The sequence below is a fragment of the Mesoplodon mirus genome, assembly GCF_964341445.2.
Source record: "Mesoplodon mirus genome assembly, chromosome: X".
NCBI lineage: Eukaryota > Metazoa > Chordata > Mammalia > Artiodactyla > Ziphiidae > Mesoplodon > Mesoplodon mirus.
The window spans coordinates 106,405,705-106,431,184 of record NC_138981.1 but is presented as its reverse complement, the minus strand read 5'-3'; the positions used below and the strand labels follow the sequence as shown (position 1 = coordinate 106,431,184).

At 40.4% G+C, this 25,480-nt stretch overlaps 1 protein-coding gene across 5 annotated transcripts in view; it reads right to left on the bottom strand.

The window, feature by feature from the left end:
* Positions 1-25,097, bottom strand: part of STAG2 (STAG2 cohesin complex component) — a 120,992-nt gene extending 95,895 nt beyond the window's left edge. For 2 of the 5 annotated variants that reach the window (XM_082609121.1, XM_082609119.1), the window contains exon 1: positions 24,821-25,097. The gene's annotated coding sequence lies outside the window, so the exon portion shown is untranslated. Of the gene's footprint in view, positions 1-23,590; positions 23,614-23,840; positions 23,931-24,820 lie in introns of those variants that run through there. The other 3 variants (XM_082609123.1, XM_082609120.1, XM_082609122.1) reach the window with 3 other exon arrangements.
* Positions 25,098-25,480: the final 383 nt, after the last annotated feature.

Genomic DNA, 25,480 nt, shown 5'->3' with positions numbered 1-25,480 from the left:
AGAGTATATTTTTAGGGGCTTCCCTGGTGGTGCAGTGGTTAAGAATCTGCCTGCCAATGCAGGGGACATGGGTTCGAGCTCTGGTCCCGGGAAGAATCCACATGCCACGGAGCAACTAAGCCCGTGTGCCACAACGACTGAGCCTGCGCTTTAGAGCCCACAAGCCAAAACTACTGGAGCCCGCGCACCTAGAACCTGTGCTCTGAAGCAAGAGAAGCCACCGCAGTGAGAAGCCTGCGCACCACAACAAAGAGTAGACTCCACTCGCCGCAAATAGAGAAAGCCTGCGTGCAGCAACAAAGACCCAATGCAGCCAAAAAATAAATAAATTAAAATTTTTATTTTAAAAAAAAGAAAGTACACTGGCATTGGGAATTCCCTGGCAGTTCTGTGGTTAGGACTCCACACTTTCACTGCCAAGGGCCCAGGTTCAATCCCTGGTTGGGGAACTAAGATCCCACAAGCCATGTGGCGTGGCCAAAAAAATTAAATTAAATTAAAATTAAAAAAATAAAGTACACTGGCATAAATATGCACAGGAAGCCCCAGGGAAGTGGCTCTTAACTGGGTAAGGGGAGCTCGGACATGGTTTCCAGGTGACCCCAATCTAAATCTAGAATGATATGCACAGTATCCTGGCAAGTGGATGCAGGAGCATTCCACGCATTAGAAACAGCTCAAGCAAAGAAACATGGAGGCATCAAAACTCGTGGTATGTTAAGGCAACTAAGAGCAGTTGGATACTACTGCAATGTATGGGGTGGGGGGTTGGTTTGGAATGCCCTGGTCAGCTCCTTCTGAACCTCAGTCACTACCCTCTGTAAGGCACATTCCCTGAAGTCTCCCAGATAATCACTACCTCTTTCTGTTCCTAATGATCCTGTATTTTTAATGTTTTTGTTTCCTTAATTACCTTCTGTATTGACTGTTGACTCTTTGAGGACAAAAACTGCATCTTATATACAATTCACCCTGAAAAGATACAGCTGACCCTTGAACAACACAAGTTTGAACTATGCGGGTCCACTTATATGCAGATTTTTTTTTCAGTAAGTACTACAGTACTACATGATCCAGAGTTGGCTGAATCTGCGGGAGCGGAACCACAGATACAGAAGGCTGACCACGGTAATTTGAGCATCCGCAGATTTTGGTATCCACAGCAGGTCCTGGAACCAACTCCCCACAGAAACCAAGGGACAACTGTATAGTAAAGTCTATTCTTTTGACATAAAATATGTCCTCAATCACATCCCCATGAACTTCCCAACACGATAACAACAAAAAATGTCTAAGCTAACTTATTATAGAGAAATAATTACAATACCATTTTTTCTGGAATAAAAAACACTAAATTATATGTATGTCCTATGCCCAGAAAAATTCTGCATTTTTAAAAGGCACAGGGAGGGACTTTCCTGGTGGCGCAGTGGTTAAGAACCTGGCTGCCAATGCAGGGGACACGGGTTCGACCCTTGGTCCGAGAAGATCCCACATGCCACGGAGCAACTGAGCCCATGCGCCACAACTAATGAGTCTGAACTCTAGAGCCCGTGCGCCACAACTACTGAAGCCTGCGCGCTCTACAGCCCTCGTGTTGCAACTACTGACCCCACCTGCTGCAACCACTGAAGCCCGCGCACCTAGAGCCCGCGCTCTGCAACAAGAGAAGCCACTGCAATGACAGGCCCGCGAACCGCAACGAAGAGCAGCCCCCGCTGGCACAACTAGAGAAAGCCCGCGCACGGCAACGAAGACCCAATGCAGCCTAAATAAATAAATAATTGTTGTAATAAATAGATAGAGATAGATAGATAGATAAATAAATAAATAAATAAAATACGTAAGAGAGACAGACAGACACACAGAGAATCAACCCTTAACTGGAAACAACTGAAAAAGCAGCATTCTGGTAACTTTTCAAACCACCAAGACCATCATACCATTTATCCAGGCAAATTCTTTCTAATAAGCTTGTTTTAAAATCAGAATATAAATGAGAAATGCAAGAATCAATGGTGCACTGTGTCTTGTAGTACTCACAGATAAATGGAAAAACAGAAGGAATCAAACAAACACCTAAACCAGTCTTTTTTATGGAAGCAATGAAACAGAAAAGAACACACATACCATAAAATATATCAACCATAAAGTATATGAAGTAATTCGGAAGGCAGAGAGCAGTAAAGTATTTGCTTTGCTGATTGACAAGAAAAAGTAATGGGCATAAAAGATTACAATGGATGGTTCCCCTCATAATACTGCAGTGGGACATATATCTGGGGTTTAAAGCCCAAGAACTTGAAAATTCTCAAATAAATCCATTAAGGTACAAAAGTAGTTATATAATATGTAGGTCTACTTGTGGTGGCTATCACGTTCAAGAACAAGGAGAAGGAAAAAAAAAACCTAAAATTCCATTGCAAAATGCAATGGGTTGAATGATAATGTGTGCTGAGAGCTTACTAAAAGAGTAAAAAGCCGGGCTTCCCTGGTGGCGCAGTGGTTGGGAGTCCGCCTGCCGATGCAGGGGACGCGGGTCGTGCCCCGGTCCGGGAAGATCCCACATGCTGCGGAGCGGCTGGGCCCGTGAGCCATGGCCGCTGGGCCTGCGCATCCGGAGCTTGTGCTCCGCAATGGGAGAGGCTGCGACAGTGAGAGGCCCGTGTATCACAAAAAGAATAAAAAGCCAATAGTTGAGATTACTTGAAGTGTCCACAAAGTATAAGAAACATTATACTGGACCCTGTCATCTAGGTCAAACCTGCTGAATATTTTAAGGGCAATCAATGTCCTTCAGTGCACACTACACAGGAAGCATATGACCTTGGTTCCCACAAAATGACACAAGAAATTACCTTTAAAACGCTTAGAATAATCATATAGCATCCATTACACTAATAAATCACTTTTTCTCATTTTTTTTCCCAGGCTTTGTGCATGCCTGAATGTCTAGGTGTAAAATTTTCAAAACTATAACCACAGAATGGATGTAACTGTGCATAATTTTTCATCTCTATATGCATTTCTACCATTTCTGTAATATTCGTAATAACTACTACTAATAGTTTCATGAAATTCCACCACACGTGATGTACTATAACCTACTTAGTTATTGTTAGACATTAAGATTGACCCCAGTATTTCATTACAATAACTAATACCGCTTCCTGTGTACATACCTCATGTTTAATTATTCCCTATCTTATCATTATTAGATCCAAGTAGATCAACATTTATTTTAGGGCTCTTGGTTAGAGATAAGGTGCATGCCTACAATTTTTTGCTATTTGTAAAGTGAGGAGATTTGCACCTGTACTTTGCGTGGTTCCTGCTTAAGGATTTAAAATGACAGATTTGGGCTTACCTGGTGGCACAGTGGTTAAGAATCCGCCTGCCAGTGCAGGGGACACGGGTTCGAGCCCTGGTCCGAGAAGATCCCACATGCCACGGAGCAACTAAGCCCATGCACCACAACTACTGAGCCTGCACTCTAGAGCCCGTGAGCCACAACTACTAAGCCTGCGTGCCACAACTACTGAAACCCACGTGCCTAGAGCCCATGCTCCGCAACAAGAGAAGCCACCGCAATGAGAAGCCCGCACACTGCAACAAAGAGTAGTCCCCGCTCGCTGCAACTAGAGAAAGCCAGCGCGCAGCAATGAAGACCCAACGCGGCCAAAAATAAATAAAAATAAAATAAATAAATGTATTAAAAAATATATTTAAAAAATAAATAAAATAAAATGACAGATTTATCAAGCACTTAGCTTAGTGCCTAGCACCCAATAAAAATCAACAGGTAGTAGTAATAATATTGAAAACTTCATATCCACTAACATTTAAGATCATTAACAGTTGTTCATATCAATTTGTATGAATGCTAAATAAAACAATGGTAACACTATCGAGCATATTCCATGTGTCAGGAACTTAACATACTACACTATCTTTGATTATTTCAAGGTAGGTAATATCCTGCCCACTTTATAGATGAGGAAACAAAAAAGTTAGGTAATTTCCACAAGGTCACAGTTAATGAGGAAAGAAGTCATAGGATTCCAACTTAAATCTGCTAGGCTCTAAGGCTTATGTTCTTTCCACTATCTCAAGCTGCCTCAAAATACATTTAAATGTTTTTGGAAGCTATTCAGCATTACAAACATAGATGTGAATCAGAAAAATATTAAGAAACCCAAATACCTTTGTTATCAGACAGCCAGTTCATCCAGTAGCATACACATCTCCAAAATCAAAGACAGGGAAGACTAGAAACGATACAGATTCGATCTGAGGAGAAGACCTGGGTTAGAATCCTGGCACATCAGCTTTGTAATGTTAAATTCATATATATATATGTGTGTGTGTGTGTGTGTGTGTATACATATATACACACACACACACATATATATATGTGTATATATATGTATGTATATATATAGTTTAGAATCTTTAAGGCTTCTTCCTGATCTAAAATTCTATGCTTCTAAAGAACACAGAACCAGAACACATAAGATGTATGTTCTAGTGTTTAATTTACTAATTCTAGTTGTGTGACCTTGGGCCGTGTTGTTTGGCTCCTCCAAAAGGGTAATTCCTCATTTGTAAAATAGCATGAATACCACAAGACCTCCCTCCCGAAAGGATTATTATGAGAACAAAGTGGAAGTACTATGTAAACTCTACAACGCACTAAAACTACTATGGAATCATCACTATTACATTTGACTCACACACGTAATGACCAGCATACTCAGAATTTGGTATTAGGTAACAGGTTCAACACAGGAGAACACAGTGAAAGCAAACATACCTCCCCCTCTGTCAATCCCCCTACAAGATGGTGGCAAAACGGCAATGTAGTTTTCTAACTACTCTTTCTCACCTGCTTCGGATTTCTTAACTTTTGCAACCTGTAAAAGAAACTTGTCTAAGTTTGGAAATACACAAAATCAGATGCTTAAGAGTAAAAGCTTGTCTTAACTTGTGAAGATAAAACTGATAAGAAAATATGCTAATAGTCATAGCTCACATAATGAGTTCAGACATAGTTACACACAGCAAAAAATTTACTTAATGATCTTTGGAGACTGGTGCCTTTTTAGCCTTACCTCTAATTTCTTGTATTCTATCGTAACACTGACAAGCCTCTCAGATCTTTTTCCCACTTCTCAAACTGATTTAAAAAATAAAAAAACAAAAAACTCTGAGACATTCTTAAGTTCAGAAGTTTAGTTACATTCATAAGTAGGACTGAATTTATTTCTGAATATTTCAATCATATCCAGATAAATTAGTGAATAATTCATTCATTCAACAAGTATTTCTTAAGGACCTACTATGTACCAGGCACTGTTAGAAAACAGCATTAAACAGTAAAGCCCCTGTTCCCATGGTGCTTAAATTCCAGTAGGGCGAAGACCACAAAGAAATAAGAAAATACCAAGCGGTGGTAAAGCTACCATGAGAATAAAACAAGGTGATTGTGTTGAGAGGGGAGCAGGGATCCATTCACTACATTTAAACGTAATATAACATGCATGATCATTTTAACTAAAGTTATAAGTAATACATTTTATGTTCCTAACTAAAGTCAGTCCTAATCCCCCCAAAAATGCTTGCAAATTATTCTATATTTCTACTTGCCCTGAACTTCTCTCCCCAGACCTGAACATTTTTTCTCTACAAAGCTGGTAATGTATCTTTAATCACTCTAAAGTTAGATAGTCCAGAACATTCTCAGATATCTAAAGAAGAGTATCTTTTACCATTGGTTTCACAATGCCTTGACACTGACAAATTCTCAATAGGGGAAGTCTATGAACTTACTATCTGGAAGTAGTCTATGGACTGACTACTACATGGCACAACCATTAATGCAATCATGTAATTATTTTTTTTCAAAGAACGATGTCGAACAGCCAATTTCACTTTATCTACACTGCTCATGACTAAGAATAATCATTACTATCAAGAAACAGGCTGAGGGCTTCCCTGGTGGCACAGTGGTTAAGAATCCACCTGCCAATGCAGGGGACACAGGTTTGAGCCCTGGCCCGGGAAGACCCCACATGGCACAGAGCAACTAAGCCTGTGCGTCACAACTACTGAGCCTGTGCTCTAGAGCCCGTGAGCCACAACTACTGAAGCCTGTGCACCTAGAGCCTGTGCTCTGCAACGAGAAGCCACCGCAATGAGAAGCCCGCGCACCGCAACAAAAAGTAGCCCCTGCTCACCACGACTAGAGAAAGCCCGCGTGCAGCAAAGACTCAACGCAGCCAAAAATAAATAAACTAATTTTTTTTAAAAAAGAAAGAAAAACAGGCTGAACTACTAATAAAAATTTAATTTCACTGTCGGCTTCATTGCTAAGAAGACTACACTGCAGTGAGAAAAAAAATCTGGGCTTTTCCCACTGGTTCTCTCATACTCTGTTTACAAAACACTTGAGCACAGCTCATCCACAAACTGTCCACTGAATGCAACTTAACACTACTGGGCTAGACAAGTGGATGGATAGATTATTGCAGGTTTCCTAAGCAACTGCTGTTCGTAAATTGAACTAACACCACGAATAAGGTGAACAGACATTACAAAACAATACACAAATCCAATATAAAATAATTAGATACTTCTATTGAGACTTAATACTAAAAACCATCACTACCAGTAATTAACCAGAAAACTACTGTATACTCATAATTAAAAGGCCCTCAGGTTAAACTTAAGTGTTGGCTGTCGCATTTAAAATACCTTGCTCAATAATAAGGGGAAGGGCTTCCCTAGTGGCGCAGTGGTTGAGAGTCCACCTGCCGATGCAGGGGACACGGGTTTGTGCACCGGTCCAGGAAGATCCCACATGCCGCAGAGCGGCTGGGCCCTGTGAGCCATGGCCGCTGAGCCTGCGTGTCCGGAGCCTGTGCTCCGCAACGGGAGAGGCCACAACAGTGAGAGGCCGCGTACCGCAAAAAAAAAAAAAAACAAACAGGAGGGAAATGTTCATTCTAGCTATTCATCAAAGAATGCAAATTAAAGGAATCTGAGATACCACTAGCAAAATTGCTTAAAATAACATCTCCAAAGCAGGGATAATGTGGTTACCATACACGACAGCAACGGTGGGACTGTAAGGTAGGTACGACCCTACTGGAAAACAATACACCTTCAGTTACAAGGAGCTTCAAAGTGTTCATACTCAATGACAGCATGATCCCCACTGCTGGACATAACTAGATAAGGGGAAAAAACAAAGTTACTCATAGAAGCTGTGCCTTCTAAAACAGAGGAGGAAAGAGACAGACAAATGTACAGCAAGGAAAATAATTAGGTAGTTGGTGGTATGGCACACACACAAAAAGACAAAAATGTGTAGAGCTAAACTGGTTCTGAGACCCAATTCCAATGTTGTGTTGGGGGCAGGGGTGAGGGGGTGGGGATATCTCATACAGCACCAAGTAATTCTCCAGACATCAGCTGGGAGTTCTACAATTCACCTCAATTCTGACACTGTCTACCCAGAGACTGCATCAGATTCCACAGGCTTAAGGGTTCAGTCCTACAGGACTGCCCCAGCCCAACCCCACTTTCAGAGGGCAGTCACAAGTCCAGGCTGTTACGGGTACTTCTGACCGACTGGCTATAAATTAGAGGTTCCTAATGTGAATGAAAACGTTGCCTGCCATATCAGCAAACAAAGGATGCTATCTATGGCCACCAAGCCATCAGCCACTACCGCTGCCCTGATGGTGAGCCCTGAGGTAACTCAGGATGGAGACAAACAGGCTTCCCGCTGCCAAACCCTCAGCCACAGCAGCCACCCTGCAATGGTGCACCCTGAGGGGACTGAGGACGGGAAAGCACAGGACACTGGCCCTATAGTTAAGGTGCCTATCAAAGGAATGACTTCAATGAGCCCAGACTCTTGCATCTTCCCATACAAGAAAAGTGCTAACTTCATTAACTTGAGATGTCTGGTCTTCTTTAACTAACAGTAATCTTTTGATATTCTAACTACATGTTTTTTTGTTGCAAAACTCGTATTTATCCTGGCCCCTTCCTTACCTCTTTGGAGCAGTCCCTCAGAGCTATCAGAGAGGCTGTCTTGCGGATTTAAGTCCTCAGAAATTCCTCCAAATAAAACATAATTCTCAACTTTTAGGTTGTGCATTTTTTTGACACTAAGAACCCCTCCTTGGGTTCAATTAATTTGCTATATCGGCTCACAAAACTCAGAAACGTTTTACTTAGTAGATCACCAGTTTATCGTAAAAGGAACTCAGGAACAGCCAGATGAAAGAGATACAGGGCAAGGTACGGGGAAAGGGCGAGGAAGCTTCCAAGCCCTCTTGGAGCTCGCCATTCTCCTCAAATTTCCATAAGTTCACCAAACCAGAAGCTCTCTGAACCCTTTCCTGTCGGGTTTTTATGGAGGCTTCGGGATTGATTAAATCATTGGCCATTGGTGATTGCATTCCATGCCCCCAGAGGTGGGGGTGGGGTGGGGATTGAAAGTTCTAACCCTCTAACCACAGCTGGCTCCACTAGCAACCAACCAGCCCCCACCCTAAGGTGCTTTCTAAAAGTCACCTTATTGATATAACAAAAGATACCTCTATCACTCTGAACACTGAGGAAATTCGAAGGGTTTGGGGAGCTCTGTGCCAGAAATAGAGAAGACCAAATATATACTGCTTATAAACCACAACAGTAGCCCTACGTCACATCAGAGTCAAAAATATATTCCAGGGCTTCCCTGGTGGCGCAGTGGTTGGGAGTCCGCCTGCGGATGCGGGGGACGCAGGTTCGTGCCCTGGTCCGGGAGGATCCCACGTGCCGTGGAGTGGCTGGGCCCGTGGGCCTGCGCGTCCGGAGCCAGTGCACCGCAGCAGGAGAGGCCACGGCGGTGAGAGGCCCGCGTACCGCAAAAAAAAAAGAAAAAAATATATATATATATTCCAGATGCATTAAATTTTTAAATGTGTTGGGGGGGGAAACAAAAAAATTTCCATGTGGTGGTAGGTTGGCGAGTGAGGTGCTGCAGGGGATATCAGAGTACGAAAAAGCATTTGATGTTTTGTATTCTTTTTACTTTAACAATATATACATTATTACGACCATATAAAATATACACATGGCACTCTGTACTTGCCCTTTTGTAACACTTAACATACTTAATTGTAACTGCTTATTTAATATCTTTTTTCCCTACTAGACTGTAAATTCTGAGGGCAGGGATCAGGCCTGCCTTGTTCACTGATATCCCCAGTGCTTAGCACAGTGCCTGCCACTTATAGACACTCAAATATTTGTGGAGCAATTCTACTTCTCAGTATACACACAAAAGAACTGAAACTAGAGACTCAAACAGTTATTTGTATACCATGTCCATGGCAGCATTATTCACAACAGCCAAAAGGTGGAAGCAACCCAAGTGTCTACCACGGATGAATGAACAAAATGTGGTATATACAGAAATGGAATATTATACATCCTTAAAAGGGAAGAATATTCTGACACATGCTACAACACGGATGAACCTTGAAAACGTGCTAAGTGAAATAAGCCAGTCACAAAAGGATAAATATCTATGCTTCCTCCTACATGAGGTACCTAGTCAAATACATAGGAACACGAAGCAGAACGCTGGTTACCAGGAACTGTTTGAGGGCAGAGGGGAGATAGGGAACTATTTAATGGGTAGAGGGTTTTATTATGGAATGATGAAAAAGTTCTGGAGATGGATGGTGGTGATGTTTGGACCACTATGTGAATGTAACTAATGCCATTAAACTGTATACTTAAAAGGGTAAAATTTTATATTTTACCAAAATTTTAAAAAATAAATAGTTTTGGATTGAAGCAAGTAGAATTATGAGTAGTTTTTTAGACTGATAACAATAATTTCTCTTTGCAATATTATCCCAAGAAGCAGAAAAGTGAGAAAATTTTGTAAGATAGTCACGTCGGGCTTTATTTCTACTCAAGATAGTTTTTCCACAAAATTTGAAGAAAAGTTAAGGGGTTGCCTACACACTTATCTCATATAAAAGAACAGAGGAAAAAAAGAAAAGGTTTTCCTTTTCAAAACAGACTCCAGCAAATCCAATCATAATTTTCACAGCTATTTTGAAGAGGACATCAAATTGCAGTATATTATCTAATACCACTCATATTTAAGTACAATCAATTCTTTGAGTATCCACAGCGCCATACAAAGTAATTCCAGTAAAATTTTCATTGACTTTTCAGAATGCAATAAGCCAGATATGCCCTCCCTTCCTGTCCCAGACCACTTCCCAGCTTAGTCTGGTAACCTGGGACCCAGGGTGGAAGAAGAACCCAACTCCCCAAGAGATGCCACAAAGAAAACAATCTACATAAGAATAACCATTGATTATATCAGCTTTAAAGTTAATTTCATCTTGACATAATTGAAACAACAGTTTTTATACTATATACAATTTAAAAGCATCTCCCAGATGGGAGAACATGCCATCTGGATTCTTTTCAAATTTTAGATGCTTATGGATTTTATGCTACATTTTCCTAGATTTTCTCCTATATCCCTGACCAGTCTATCAGTGTTCCTACTTCTTCCTCCTACCCAGTTAATAATAAGGTTTTCACTCCTGGCCTTCTACTCCTCTTTATTTATAACTTCTCCCCTCTAAAGACCAATGTACAGTATGCACAGGGATCCCTAAGGTCTATCTCCTACTCTTATATCTGCTGAACTCCAGTTGCACTAATATCAGCTTAAGATTGAAATATCTAAAAATACAATTTTGTCTTTCTCTCAAAAATCAGCTACCATTTAAGTGCAAGAGCATGGTACAGTGTTATCACTACCATGTTCCAACTACATACATTATTGCAACAAATTTTATGAGAAGCAGAAAGAAAGAGGTATGAATTCCATGATATCAGAAAATAATGATTTTATGTGCTATCAAAATATTAACTAAAACAATTTTTTAAAGTTTCAGTACATGGCAGTTTTCTTTTTTTTTTACCATACATACACGTTTATATACATATTATGACGACAAAGTTAGGAATCTTCCTGTATGAAGCCAACTCCCTGCTTCACAGCTCCACACTGCGCACATCACAAATACACTATAAATGGTCAATGAACAAATCTTTAGGCAAAACGAGGGGTTGAAAGTTAAGACAGTAAGAAGCTGGAAAGCAGACCTCTACTAAGAGATAAAAGGCTTCACAGAACCTAGAAGCTGACCTGAGGGCACATACTCCTCCCAGAATTCAAGGCAATTCATGAGAACAGACTTCTAAAAACTACAACATGAGACTGCACTGCCTCCCCACTCCCACCCCAAAACAGCCCCAAGCACAATCCTCATCACATCTCTGTTTCGGAACATGCCCATCTTGGTCCATTAAGATTAAATCAGTCTAATTCAGGATCAGCTTGCAAGTAAGCCTAGTGAGTCTCGGGATACCACATATGCATCCACTCAACAAATATTATACAACCTACTATGTCCCAACCACTGTTCTAGGTGCTGGGGTTAAGGCAATGAACAAGACAAATATTCTTGCCCTCAATGAGTTTACATTCTAAGGTGGGGAAAGAGATAACCCACATAAAACTATGTTTGATAATGAAAAGAGCCATGCAGAGAAATACAGTAAGGAGAAAAGGAAGTGTTGGGGGCAAAAGATATTTTACATGATATGGCCAAGGAATACTTCACTGAAAGGCTAATTACTTGAGGGAACAAAATGTCCTGAAGAAATGAGCAACCACACCAGACAAAGGGAACAGTAAATACAACAGCCGAGAGGTGAGAACATATTTAGGCAAATTACTAAATTTCTTTAGGCCTCAGTTTTCTGTAAAATGAGTACAATATCCCCTATACAATGTAAGATGTAAAAGTAGTATATCAAGTATCTGACATACAGAATGTACTCAATAAATGAAAATATTACAGTTATCTGGGGGCCTATCATGCCAGCAAAACCCTAGGCATATTGTCTGGCATACAGAAAACACTCAGAAAAGTATTGTTATTTAATCCCCATAATAACATAAGGCATGCAGGATTACCCATTTTATAGCTAGGAAACCTGAGGATCAGAAATTTTCCCAGTCTTCTGTTGACCTCTAAAATTCCTATTAGGATGAGCAAACATACTTCACGATTAAAGAGAAGACTTAAAATAAATACACTGCCAAGGTGAGGAAACCATTCACATTAATGTTAACAATCAGCAGTATGGTACTGTAGTGCTAAGAACATGGGACAGTAATCAGATTGCCTGGGTTCACATCAAGTCTCCACCGCTTTCCTAGGTATGTGTCCTTGCGCAATTTTACCTTTTTGTTTTGCACCTGTTTCCTCACCTGTAAACAGAAAACAATAGCAGTACCTACCTCAGAGAGTTGCTGGGAGGATAAAATGGGTTTATTTTTGAAATCACTTCTATTTCAGTGCCTAGCATATGGAGTTATATAGTATTATTAGTAAAAGCATAAAAGTAAAAAAAGGAAATCATCATCAAAACAGTTCTACTTGGGCTTCCCTGGTGGCGCGGTGGTTCGGAGTCCGCCTGCTGATGCAGGGGACGGGGGTTTGTGCCCCGGTCCGGGAGGATCCCACGTGCTGCAGAGCGGCTGGGCCCGTGAGCCATGGCCGCTGAGCCTGCGCGTCCGCAGCCTGTGCTCCGCAACGGGAGAGGCCACAACAGTGAGAGGCCCGCGTACCGCAAAAAAACAAACAAACAAACAAACAAAACCAGTTCTACTTTCCATGGAGAATTTTAGAAATTGTACAGATACTGGAGATGGAAAAGCAACAGAAAAGGGGCGCTGGAGAAAAATGAAAATCAAAACAGAACAGAAGAACATAAAGTAGCATCATGATGTTATCTGGATTTAGACCAATTTACCTGAACAGATTTTGCTCCCATTAGTATTACTGTCCTTTAGTAGGAACACTACTAGTGAGACATATGCCAACAATGCTTTGGATAACATTTTGTTTCATAGTTTATTTTATAAGAAGTTTAATTCCTTAAAATTAATTCAGATGTCACTTTACTGGGGATTAAAACAAATTCAATGTAACAAACTTTATCATCTTCCCCCACCCAACCCTCTTCTAGGTGTTATCTGATGCTTATTACAAAATATGAAACATATCACATCTAACTTCAGACTGAGAATGATTTATTCCCTATCAGCTCTTGGTAGAAAATAAGCCTTTCCCCTACCTAATTTCCAAAAGTTTTCTACTTTGAGAAGTCTAACTTCCTCAGTCTCATCAAGTTAGGATGCTTGCCCCCTCTTACTCTCCCCCCCCCCGCCAAAAGTTATCACTACACAAGTCTATAAATATCCCACTGGAAGGCAGTGTATCACTGTGTAAAGAAGTGTGCTGGAATTAGGCAGAACTGGATTCAAAAGTAGGCTCTGCCACTAACTAGCTGAGTGAACTTGGGCAAGTCACTTAACTATTTTGAACCTCAGTAAATGAAAATACCACCAACTACCTCACATGGTTGTTTTAAGAAATAAAAATTAAATGTTAGGGAGCCTTGCTGTGTAGTAGATCCTATAAATGATATCCTGTAGATACACAAAGTTTATCATTAATGCAAAGCCAACTAGAGGAAACTAACTACTTCTCTTCCAACATACAGGTCTTGAAGATGAGATATTAATAATGTAATTATAATGTAGGGTTACTTTCCTAGAAAACCTAAGGTTTTAATTACCATTTCAGAATCTGTATGATACATATTACACAATGAGACAAGAATTCAAAATCAGATAAAAACGTAATCCCTTGTCTGAAAAAGGTAAACTAGTTATAAGATATAAGTTTGGATATTCACCAATATTGTACATATAAACATTACATATTTATACACACAAATAATTATCTCTCATGTTAGGTTTGCTATTTTTCTGCAGCAACCTGGATAACTGTTTCAGTCTAACTTCAAAGGTTTAGGAACTAATTCCCTACTAAATGATCTTTTCTAATATAATCCTGTATTGTCCAGATAATCCCTCTGAAATTTTTCAAATATATTTAGAACACCCAAATATGAATGCAACCACTGAATAGTCCTCAATGAATAGTAGCACTTTATGCATTGACATGTAACCAAAACTCAAAAAAGTACATATACTCAAACTGGAAAAATCCATTTGTCATTGACAAATTTGCTTTTCAAAAACATACCTTCAAGCTTCTACTTCCCTGCCAGCCATGGCTACCACCACTTCCTCAATTCTCCTGCCAGGAATAAAGTCTGAGGAATGTCTTTTGGCCTGAATGAGTGGTGGAAACAGGGAGGGACATATCCCAAAGGAAAAATATTATGGCTTTGCTAATATTTCCTACATTTTCTCTACTTCTTTAGCATAGAAGGGAAATTCTCAAAGGTTCATGTTCCCAACTATCTTCAATACTACTTCTTTAAATCACAAAAAAGGCCTTTTTTAGTAAGAGAATATTAAATGTGTTCTTTGTAGTAACATTCTAATCACCATAAAGTTTGCAAATTAGTTACAAGGCAGGAGATACATTGGTGAGTGTGGAAAAATTCTTGCTTTTGAAAAGAGAAAAATATTAGAAACCCAAGAAAAGAGGGTATCATACATCCCAATCCTGAAATGGAAATACTACTTTAAATATACCAAACCTACATCATCATACATATGTAGAGAATGAATTTAATGAATATCATATACTGCTACAAAGACATTTCAAGCTAACACTCCGACAAAGAATCCAAAGTCAAAAAGCAAAACACAAGCATGGATAAATTTAAGTTCCTATTTAAACGCAAGCATTTACAACTTGAGGTAGAGAAAGACACACAGGAGTCCCATATAACAGAGTGATTGTTGATTGCCTCCTTTTCTTTTACACAGAAGCACAATATCACTTAGAAGGTCTCAACCTTTGGACAACAGTAACTGGTTACAGGGAATGATCATGGGCTCCTTAAACTTAGTTTATTAACAACCACCGAAGACTGAACTGAAGCATTGCAATACTACATCAACAGTCCTTAATTGTTATTTTCCCCCAAAGCTTTTCAGAGTAGTCCTTATTTTTAAATACTTGTCACTAATCTTAAATTAAGGACAATATCAAAACTGCATTGGGCTTCCCTGGTGGCTCAGTGGTTGAGAGTCCACCTGCCGATGCAGGGGACACGGGTTCGTGCCCCGGTCCGGGAAGATCCCGCATGCCGCGCAGTGGCTGGGCCCGTGAGCCATGGCCGCTGAGCCTGCGCGTCCGGAGCCTGTGCTCCGCAACGGGAGAGGCCACAACAGTGAGAGGCCCGCGTACCGCAAAATAAATAATAAATTTTAAAAAAAATTTTTTTAAAACTGCATTGATGGCTATTGGTTTTAGCTTAGTATTCTTTAATATACAGTAATCCCAATACATAATGTTTCCAAAATGGGTTAGTTTTAACCCTTTTGGGGTGATAAAACTCAAACTGACAACATTGACTGAGGGCAGAGACTATGTAGTTTACCACTGTATATCCCATCCCTGAAGGCACTTTAAGTATCAGCTGAAAAAACAACAAATGAACTCTTTTGAGAACTTGAATACATGCAGTTATACATTTTGTACATTAATTTCACAGGGTTCTCACACCTCCACCCTACCCATGGGCCCCATATTAAAACCCAGCAATAGCTTTTTTAAAAAACCAACTGTATTAATTTCTGTAATAAATCAAATCCACAAAATAACCTTTTGTTTACCAGTCATTATGCGGCCCACAAATTCCTTCCTCTGGTCAGATATGCAGTCCCTGCCTTCCAAGTTCACGATGGCTTTAATGAACTAAATAAATGACTTTAAGAATTGAATAGACCTACTTAATAGCCTCTCAGTTGTTTATAAGATAGTGATGCCAACAAAACTTACAAAAGTGAACTAGCTAGCGGAAAAAAAAAATTCCTCAATGAAATATTAAAATAGCTAAGTATGAAGTCCTCTTAAGATCAGCTACTACTCACCCTCACTAAAAGAAAAAAGAGGGAAAAAATCTTATTTTACAAAATAGTAAAATCTGTGATTATGCTGAAATCATTTCACCAAATGTTTGAATCATTTGGGGGGGGGGTGTACCACAAACAAACAGGCTGGGAATACAAAGCAGTTGCAAAAGTCACCAAAAATAAAAGACAACTATTAATTTTACGAAATGACACATCAATCTCCAAAAGACTTAATTTTCAAATTATGGTACAGAATCAGTTTAACTTCGAATAAGTCTCTAAACTAGACCTTTTTCTTTCTTTTCTAATACTACTTCTCCTTAGTCACAAAACTGTGTCTCTTTCAGCTTTCTTCTCAGAAGAAATTTTCCATCTAAGAGCCCCCAAGAAATATCATACAATTCACATTTCCTCCTAAGAAACCCGTAAAGGGAGTCTAAACAATGTAAGGAAAACAAATACAGATGTAAACAGTAAAAGTAGTTATCATGGAGTTTTCTGTTTTTATTTAGGAGGACCTCACTCAGAGAAGTTGGTTTTCAACATTAAGACATCATCACTTAAGTCTTAAAGAGTCACTTGAAAAAAGCCAACTGGAAATTCTACTGGGTTTTTAAAAACACTGTATCTTGTCTTTTACTGTCGACCCCATACCAATAAAAACTCCTCCAAAAGAGTAAAAACAAACAAACTCTAAGAATATGGCAGTGTAAAGTAATTTAAATCACGTTCATGCCCAAAGAAATCTCCATAGGGGTTTCGAATCTCTTCCTACCACTTACTAACTGAGCAAGTTACTTGGCCTCCTAAGCTTTGGTTTTCTCTTCTAAAAAAGGGGGGTGGTTGCTAATTAGGGTCATCATACATCCTAGTTACTCTGGGACAGTCCTAGTTTATACTATTATCCTAGCATGCCATCCAGTTAGTGCCCCCTTTCACTCAACAGTATCCTGGTTTGAACAAAAAATCATATGGTCATCCTACTTCAGAGGGTTATGAAGACTAAGTGAGCTAATACACATAAAGCATTTGTAATAGTGTCCGGCACACAGTAAGAGTACAGTTAGTGTTACCTATTGCTAATGTTAGCCACTGTCAAAGACTTCTTTTAAAAGGCTTTGAATAATATGATGAACAGAGCTCCTACAATATTCTTTTTTACAAATGAAATTATGCATTTAACTTCGCACATTCAATTCTTTAAAGCAACTAAGTAGCACTAACTGCTTGAAATCAACACTGACCAATTTATCCCACAGAAATGGCAGTATCAGCAACTGCATTCACTTTTTATCAAACCTAAGTTTTAAGTAGAGGCTATATTAGGGTTACTGACAGGAAAGAAACCATGAAAAGTAAAACCTTGTTTGGCACCAAACCAAGTCCCTTAATATTCTAGCAACCTTTCTCAACCAGGGTTCCTCATGTTATTAACCACAGAACTCAGAAAATGATATGAGTGACAATTTCCTGAATTCCCCCAAGAACAGTACATAGCTAGTATCTTTCTAGATGCACTGGAGAGAAACTAATTTATTATATACAATGGATGCCTTGGGGCATAATTCTGTGGTAGAACACCAGTGGTATTCTTGGACTACAAAGGGGAAAATATGGATGAAAAGACTCAATATTGAGTCTGGGTAGAAGACAGTATCACCTGGAAAAAATAGTTCCTACAGAATGAAGCTTAAGGAAATGATTAACATAAAATATATAAATTTGACTCATGGCTGTGAAAAGCACTAATATTTTTGGTTTTACCCCATCTCCACTAATTTATCTTAGGCCAGCTACATGATATCTAGCATTCCTTCAGATTAGAAAAGTTCTAGTTATAGTTTATGAAAAGCAGGAAGGAGAAAGAGGAAAAGCAAAGAAAGCTGAGACCAAGATTCTGATCATTAATGAACCAAATAATCCAGGGCAGCAATATTAACTATTACCTGATAAAAAATAAGAACAAGAAATTTTAATTAAGTGAAAAGATGAACTAGAATAGAAAGTAGAAACAGAGAAGGTACTAACACTTAGAAGAAAATATTTTTAAGGTACCATTAAATAACAAAAAAATCCCCCTACAGAACCAATCAGAGCAATGAATTATAAGAGTCACCTAAATTCTCTTTTCAAATCACTCGATATACATGCTGAATGATTGGGGAACTATTCTCAGACACATTTAGCTCCATTCTATATAGAGCTTAAATGACAAAAGAAAAAAAATATCAGTGAAACCACTCTATCTACCATAGTATGACCTACCAAAAATCAAGAATACAACATATTATCCCATCTAAAACAAAAATATATATATATTATTCCACAAACTTTTGTATAATGAGCATACTCAAACAAAACTAAAGCTCAGATTTGTTTCAACTATTTCAACTATTAGTATAAAACACAATTGAGACCGTTCATCAGGCAGCAACTCATCTAACCCTACATTAAAAATCTACATTAACCTTGTACTATACATTAAAAAAATCCTTTTGTAACACTGAAAAGATACATGCTTTCAGTGATAGATATCCCAAGACCTAACACAGTTAAGAGAAATTACTAAGTTTAACAAAAAAGTACAAAGGTTTTGAGGCCAGACTAATATGGGTGTGAATTCAGACTGTCAATTATTATCATGTGACAAGTCATTTATTCTGAGAGCCTCAATTTCCCCATCTGTAAAATGACAACCATCTATCTTGCAAGGTAGCAGAGAAGTTTAAACAATACATGTTAAAACACACAGTACAGTTATTGGCATTTAAGTCACTCAAATGGCAACTAAATTAAGAGTTTCTTAGAATATCTCAGGATTCAACAAGTTATAGGTCAAATCCCATTACAACAAATGTTATTCATGCAAAAGTGTAAATAGGACCTGCTTTTTCCCCCTCTAACAACATTCAACAGAATTTGAACTATATATATATATATATTTTTTGCGATCACAAGCTGTTTATATTTACCAGTGTTCCTGAAGAATTTAAAGGGATACAGTAGGGAGCCAGTCGCAAAGATTGAACAATGTATTTTTATAAAGGAATTTTACCTTTGAGGTGTACATTAGATTATCCAGAGTTTACAGAAATCGCTCTAGTTTGTCTCATCAAGCCTAGTCGTGTATTTTCCAATTAAAATAAAAAAGAAGAGACCATCAACATTATTCACCCTCCCCTCATTTGGGGGAGGGGGTGGGGCTTAAAACAATTTCAATAATCTTAGACTAGACCAACCATATGTAAAGATTTGTTTTCTTCTGGCTAGTAGCAAAGATAGAACTATAGCAAGCATACATTAAAAATACAGTTCAGAAAAAAAAATACAGTTCAGGTAGCAGATTACCATAGCTGCTAAAGAGATGTAGTTTTTTTTTTAAATGCACATATACAAAAATTAAGACTCCACCAAGCAACACCACTCACACTGACAAAATATAAAATTTGGTTAAATTAAATGCAAAGCAGGCAACTCAGGAGACTGAAAAATATCAAGCTGACAATTTTGTTTTCTCACGTACCTTTGGCAAAGAGAACACGCAATAACCACCACTCATGATAGCAGGAGATATTAGAAAATTATTATACAGGAGCAGTACTGAACCACAAATTAAAAGTCCTAAATATGTATCAAATGTAGAAATTACACAAATAAAATACATGTAAAGAACTTTTAAAATAATCTGTATCTTTAAAGTTTCTTCTTTACTCTCTGATAATTAGCGGTGTTTCAATATATACTGACACCCGTAGATAACTGGGACTATCCCTTGCCTTTGCTATGCTCCCCAACTCCCAAAATAGGTATAGGATAGTGCTCCACTACACAGTAAACTGTTGTGTTCAAGTCTTCGAATAATCTAATAGCGATGCCAAAGTACTAACACAAGACCAGTGTTTTTTTAACATGTGAGACAAAAAAGTCACATTAAAGATATGAACCTTATCCCACTGAGATGTAATAGATCATTGCATCCATCTAATGTAAATTTTAAGCTCGAAAGTTAACTTGCAGCATCAAAAACTGAAGTCTTCCATCTATTATAAAGAACCCAAAGAAGAATAAGCTATTCACTGTTTACTCCCTTCCCACACATGACTGTGGGTGGCATCAGTTAAACATGCAGAGTATTAAGCATTACTAAACTGTCCAAGGTGTATATTCACATCTAACCCTATATTCCCAAAGGATGGTTTGAGCTTGAGCCTGTCCCCCACCCCAACCCACCCATTTTAATTCATAGGTTCTAAGGAGACCACCGACGTCATTAAGGTTCAAAAAGAAAACAATGAAAAAGTAATAATTTAATTTCATTAAAATCTTGAGTACTTGGGCTTTAAAAAAAAACCTAACTAGACTTCAAAGTTACCAAACAAATAATTTGTTGCTTTAGTAGTTTAGCTTTTGCCTCACAATAAAATAAACCTGAAGTCACAACCCTCAACATTTAGGATTATTCGCATATGAGTTCAAAATACATAATCTATCTTCTCTTAATATCCTTCTGAAGCTAAAATGATGAATGTGAAATATACAAACAGACTAATATTAACAATTATGAAATGTCTGTCCCCAGCCTAGGGTGGAATTTTTGCTTTAATAATGATTAGGGATCACACTCCGCCAAATACAGAAGTTAAATATCCATTATTTTCAGTTCCCTTTAAAACTCTGACGTATGTTCAAAAATACATCTTATAGGGTGAAAAAACCTGCCACTGAACAACACAAAATTGCAGAAAATAAGGCACTTAACTTCAAATGATCTACAAATTCTTTGTAGGAGCAATTTACAAATACACTAATTAAGGAGACTGAAGGTTTTAATGGCAACGCATTTTTACTTTACTGTTGATGGGTAATGGTCAGATGTTCTTAATATAAAACATTAAAATATTTTACATATCAACCTTTAACTATTTATAGCATCAGATGGTTAAAAGTGGGGGGAGGGGAGCTTTAACTCATTTTGTATGTAAACATTCATTTTCAGATCAATTTTTTTAAAAACCACCGCACCCCCACTGCCCGTCTCTGATACCTTAGGATGCTATAGTTATTTCACAGTGGGAAAGAACAGGTAAGAAGTAGATTTCTTTTCCAATCCTCTTCTCTACCCATTCATTAAACACCAAATACTGAAACTGAATTCAACTCCTACCTCGATCTTCTTACCAGGAATGCTCCCTAGGGCACCCGAATCCCTTCCACTGTCATTTATTCCAACTGCCAAAGCCCCTCCTATTAATAGTAAATCCCTTTCATACTGACTCACTGGAACTCCAACTTAATGAAATAGACACCAAGCAGAATTTACAAAATTTGCTAATGGAATTTTCCTATTTTCAAAGGATTAAAAAAGAAACTAAAAGTAGAGCACATTCAGACTAAGTTACAAACATTTAAAGTTCAACCAATTTATAACCATTTATCTTGCTTATTCTATACTGGTTCAATTTAAATATTTTTTGAGTTTGTAAGTCAGACATTGTGTAATTACTTATACACAAGGCCAAGTTTCTCAGGCAAATAATATGTAAATATAAACTTAAGTCATTACACCAAAATTGCAAGACAATCTGAATTTTTTTCTTCCAATTTTTTTCTGTTTAATTATGGAAACATTCAAGTACAAGCTAAAGTAGAGAGAATAGTACAATGAGCTCTCCTGTACTCATCACCCAGCTACAATCAACTCAAGGCCACTTTTGTTTCATCTCTACCTCCCACCTCTCCCCCAATTATCTTCAGAAAAGAATTAAAAGGAAGACACTGTGCTCAGTATGTACAGAGAAAAATCCAAAGATAAAAAAGCATCAAAGACTAGCAAGAAGTCAAGAATCTAACAATGTAACTGTACAGCCACCCTATACAACCCCTTGTTAGGTGGTAAATTTTTTTAAGAATTCGGATTTTTTTTAAAAAAGGGAAATACCCAGCTTTAAGAATCTGATAAAGCCAATAAGATCCCAAGGACATATTTAAAATTACATCTAAAAGGGTAAATAAGAATGTGATGAAAACGAACTTAAACATTTACAATTAGCTTGCATTCACGTAGCACCTTGGCTCAAAACTAAAAAAAAAAAAGACTATTTAACATAACGTGTCATAAAATTACAGTTCAAGCACTTGAAAGACCGCTGAACACTTATGCCTTAACTGGTCCTTCTGATTCCTAATTATAGATTGATATCAGTGTAGGAAAAAAAAACAGGCATTTTACCGTAAGTGGTTTAAAATGTTCAAAATTACCCCACCGTTCACTGGAAAATACATGAAATCAAGTCTAAACTACCTGAATTGTATGTCATTAAAGAGAAATGTATCCACTTTCCAGGCCGATTTTTTTTTTAATAAGTTCACATATACCCTTAAACGCAACGGGCTAGGCTACAGATAGAATTAGGAGACCGCCTCCTGCTTTTGCTCCTAACCAATACGCAGAGAGAGAAGGTTGGCAGGAAAGTGCTGCGAGGACAGTAACAAACACCAGCAGCTCCCGAGCAGGCCCTGCTAGAGCCAGGAATGACGCACTTCGGTAACCCGACTCTTTCTCCCCTCCACCCCCGCCCCCAGCAGCGGTGCTGACACCGCCAACAGCCCGGAGTAGGAAAAAAGACAACAGAAAAAAGGCAGAGGTTGGACCGCACCAGGTTTCATCAAGGAACCTCGATTATTCCTCTTTCGACACTAACCACTAGGACTAAACAGGAAAAGAAGCTTCGTGCTTAAGCAAGTCCCATCATGGTGGTTTAAGAGTCACTAAATTAAGCTGATAATGAGCCCAATCCACAGAGACAAATACAGGGTGTGGCTGCCGTGAAATACGGCGGTCCGTGGGAGAAAAGGGGTATGGAATTTACACTCCAGTGTGAGGGGAAGATGGGGCTCTACGGGGGGGGGGGAGGGCGGCCCGCGCATTTTAAGGAACCATTTCAAACCAACACGAGCTCTTCGTTTACTTAAATCTAATCCTACACATCAAAAGTTTTGAATAGATATATCACGTAAACTGTAAATAACCATTTAATCAAATACCATGACCCTCAATTAACTACATCCAAGAGAAAGGAGGAGGGGGGGCGGTAGGCAACAACATATAAAACATTTCTAGGCCACGGAAGAGAAAGTCTCACAAACCAGATGAAACTACTAATGCAATATTAAAAATTACAGCTGAACACTGCAGCACGAAAAATCACACGATAAAACCCATTACAGTTCATGATTAAAAATAAAATGGCATATACACCAAGGGGGAGCGGAAACTAAATGTCGAAAGTACAGCGGTTTATTAAAAAAAACTAAAGGCAAAACAAGACATTCTCGCGACGGGGGAAAAAAAGGGCAGAAATCAACAATACGTTTACGAATGTAGGCCAGAAGAAAATGAGAACGGGGCTCAAAGTTTTGCGGAACTACTTGATGCTGTTTCCCACACCTTCTCTCTCCCATGGCCCATCCGACCCGTTCCGTCCTAAAATCGCCGTCCACAGATCACCGGGTACGTGAGAGAAGAAAAAAGAAAGTCGACCCCAAGCAAGAATAAAAGTGTGGAGGGAAAAAGCAGAAGCTGCCTACCTGGGGCAAGGATCAGCTCAGTTCGTGCCTTGAGAAAGACAGTGCGGGTGGGGGTGGGAACGAAAAGCAGCACTAAAACTAAAACAAAAGTGGCGCCAAAACCCCCCAACAAACAGCCTTCCACTCCCGCCCTTCCCCCCTCCTCCCATGCCAGGCAGGCAGGGCCCCCTTCGGGGCAAGGTCTGCACGCGGGGGCCAACACCGCCAGACCCCAACCTATTCAGAAAATTGTTGCCCGAAGAAAACTGACCGAAGTCGGGCCTCGGAAGGGATGGAGAGATCGATGCCAATCGCTTTCCCCGGCAGTTCCCCCACCACGCGCTGGAGATGATGGGGCGGGGGAGAAGCAGAGGGGCCCGTCACATGAATGTTGTTCCCTCTCTAGGAAGGGAGGAAGAGAGGGAGGGAGAGGAGGGAGGGAGGAAAGGAAGGAGGGGAAGGGAGAAGGGAGGGGGCACGAGGGAGGGGTGTGATCAGAGTAGATTTTCCCTCGCCTCCCTCGGTCCGAGGCCCAAATATACACAAGCGAGCCTCCTCGCCTCCCCTCCCCCCTAGGTTCCCAGCACCACCATTTTGCTCTCTTCCTTCCCCTCGCCGCGATGCCGCGCTCTCCCCCACCCCAACCGCGGCCGCCCGGCCTTCCCCACTACGGCTCGCACCCCACCCCACCTCCAGTTCGGGCTCTCCCAGGCTTAAGAGCCTGCCGGAGAAAAGGCACCTAAATCTAACACTACACCGAGAAGCAGAGCCTCCATCTTGCGCTGCTCCGCGTTCTCCATTTTGGGCCACCCATGGGGGGGGGGTCTCCGTAGAGGCCCCGAGGGAGAGTGGGGCGAGGGAAGGAAGAGAAAACCTTCAGCGAGGGTAGTCGAAGAGTCCTGCGGTAGAAAGCCACTCTAGGAGTAGGAGGTAGGGAGGAAGGGGGGCTGGAAGTTCCTTGGTAGTGCTGAGGGAGCCACTTGGGGGAAGAGGGGAGAAAGAAGGGCTGGGGGTTACGCGGGGACGAGGAGGCTTCTCCCCGCCTTCACTTGACCGCCCGCACCACGGCGGGCCCCGCTGGAGGCAAAGGAAGAAGAGAGGAAATTAAACGGCAAGAATGCCCAGTCTCTTTCCCTCCCAACTCCTCTCTCGCGCCCTGTTTCAACCACACGCGCCTCACGGTGGGCCCCGCGCCCTCCGGGTGCCCCTCCAAACTTCTAGAAGCTTCGCCTCCGCCATTTTATAACTTACCTCCCCCCTCAGCGTATACAGAGGCAGCAACGAGACTGTTCGCCTCCCCCACTCCTCCTTCCTTCTTTCTCAGGCCGGGGGCTTCTTCACCCCTGGGCTGGTACAAGATATTTTTCCCTTCCTCTTCTTTACACCCTCGAATTCTACTCAGGGACGGAAGCTCCCGCGGTTCTAGAGCGGTGGGGGGTTTTGAAAGTGGCGGTCGGATCCGGCGGGGTTTTTTTTCCTCTCTCTCTCTCTCTCTCTCTCTCTCTCTCTCTCTCTCTCTCTTTTTTTTTTTTTTTTTTTTTTTTTTTTTTTTTTTTTTTTGGTGGCGCTTCGGGATTGTTTGGGGTGTTCGCTCTTCGGCGACTTGGAGGCGAATGGAACGCGCAGGCGCCATCTGTCGGCCGCGAACCCGCGCCCGGCTCCCGTTGGGAGGGAGCGTCATCTAGCGGCAAAGAGTCGCCACTGCAACGCCTGGCCCCCTGCCCTCCCACCCAGCGTCCTCCTCCCAATCTCCAGCCAATCAGGGCCGACTGCCTCCCGGGTTCAGCGTCTCCGACGCCGCCTCCCAGCGAGGCGCCCGCAGGGGCGCGCCGCCGAGTGGGGTAAACAAGGTGGCGTGCCCGCGCCTGACTTACTCATCCGTTTAGCAGCGCTTCCGCCGCGCAGCCGGTC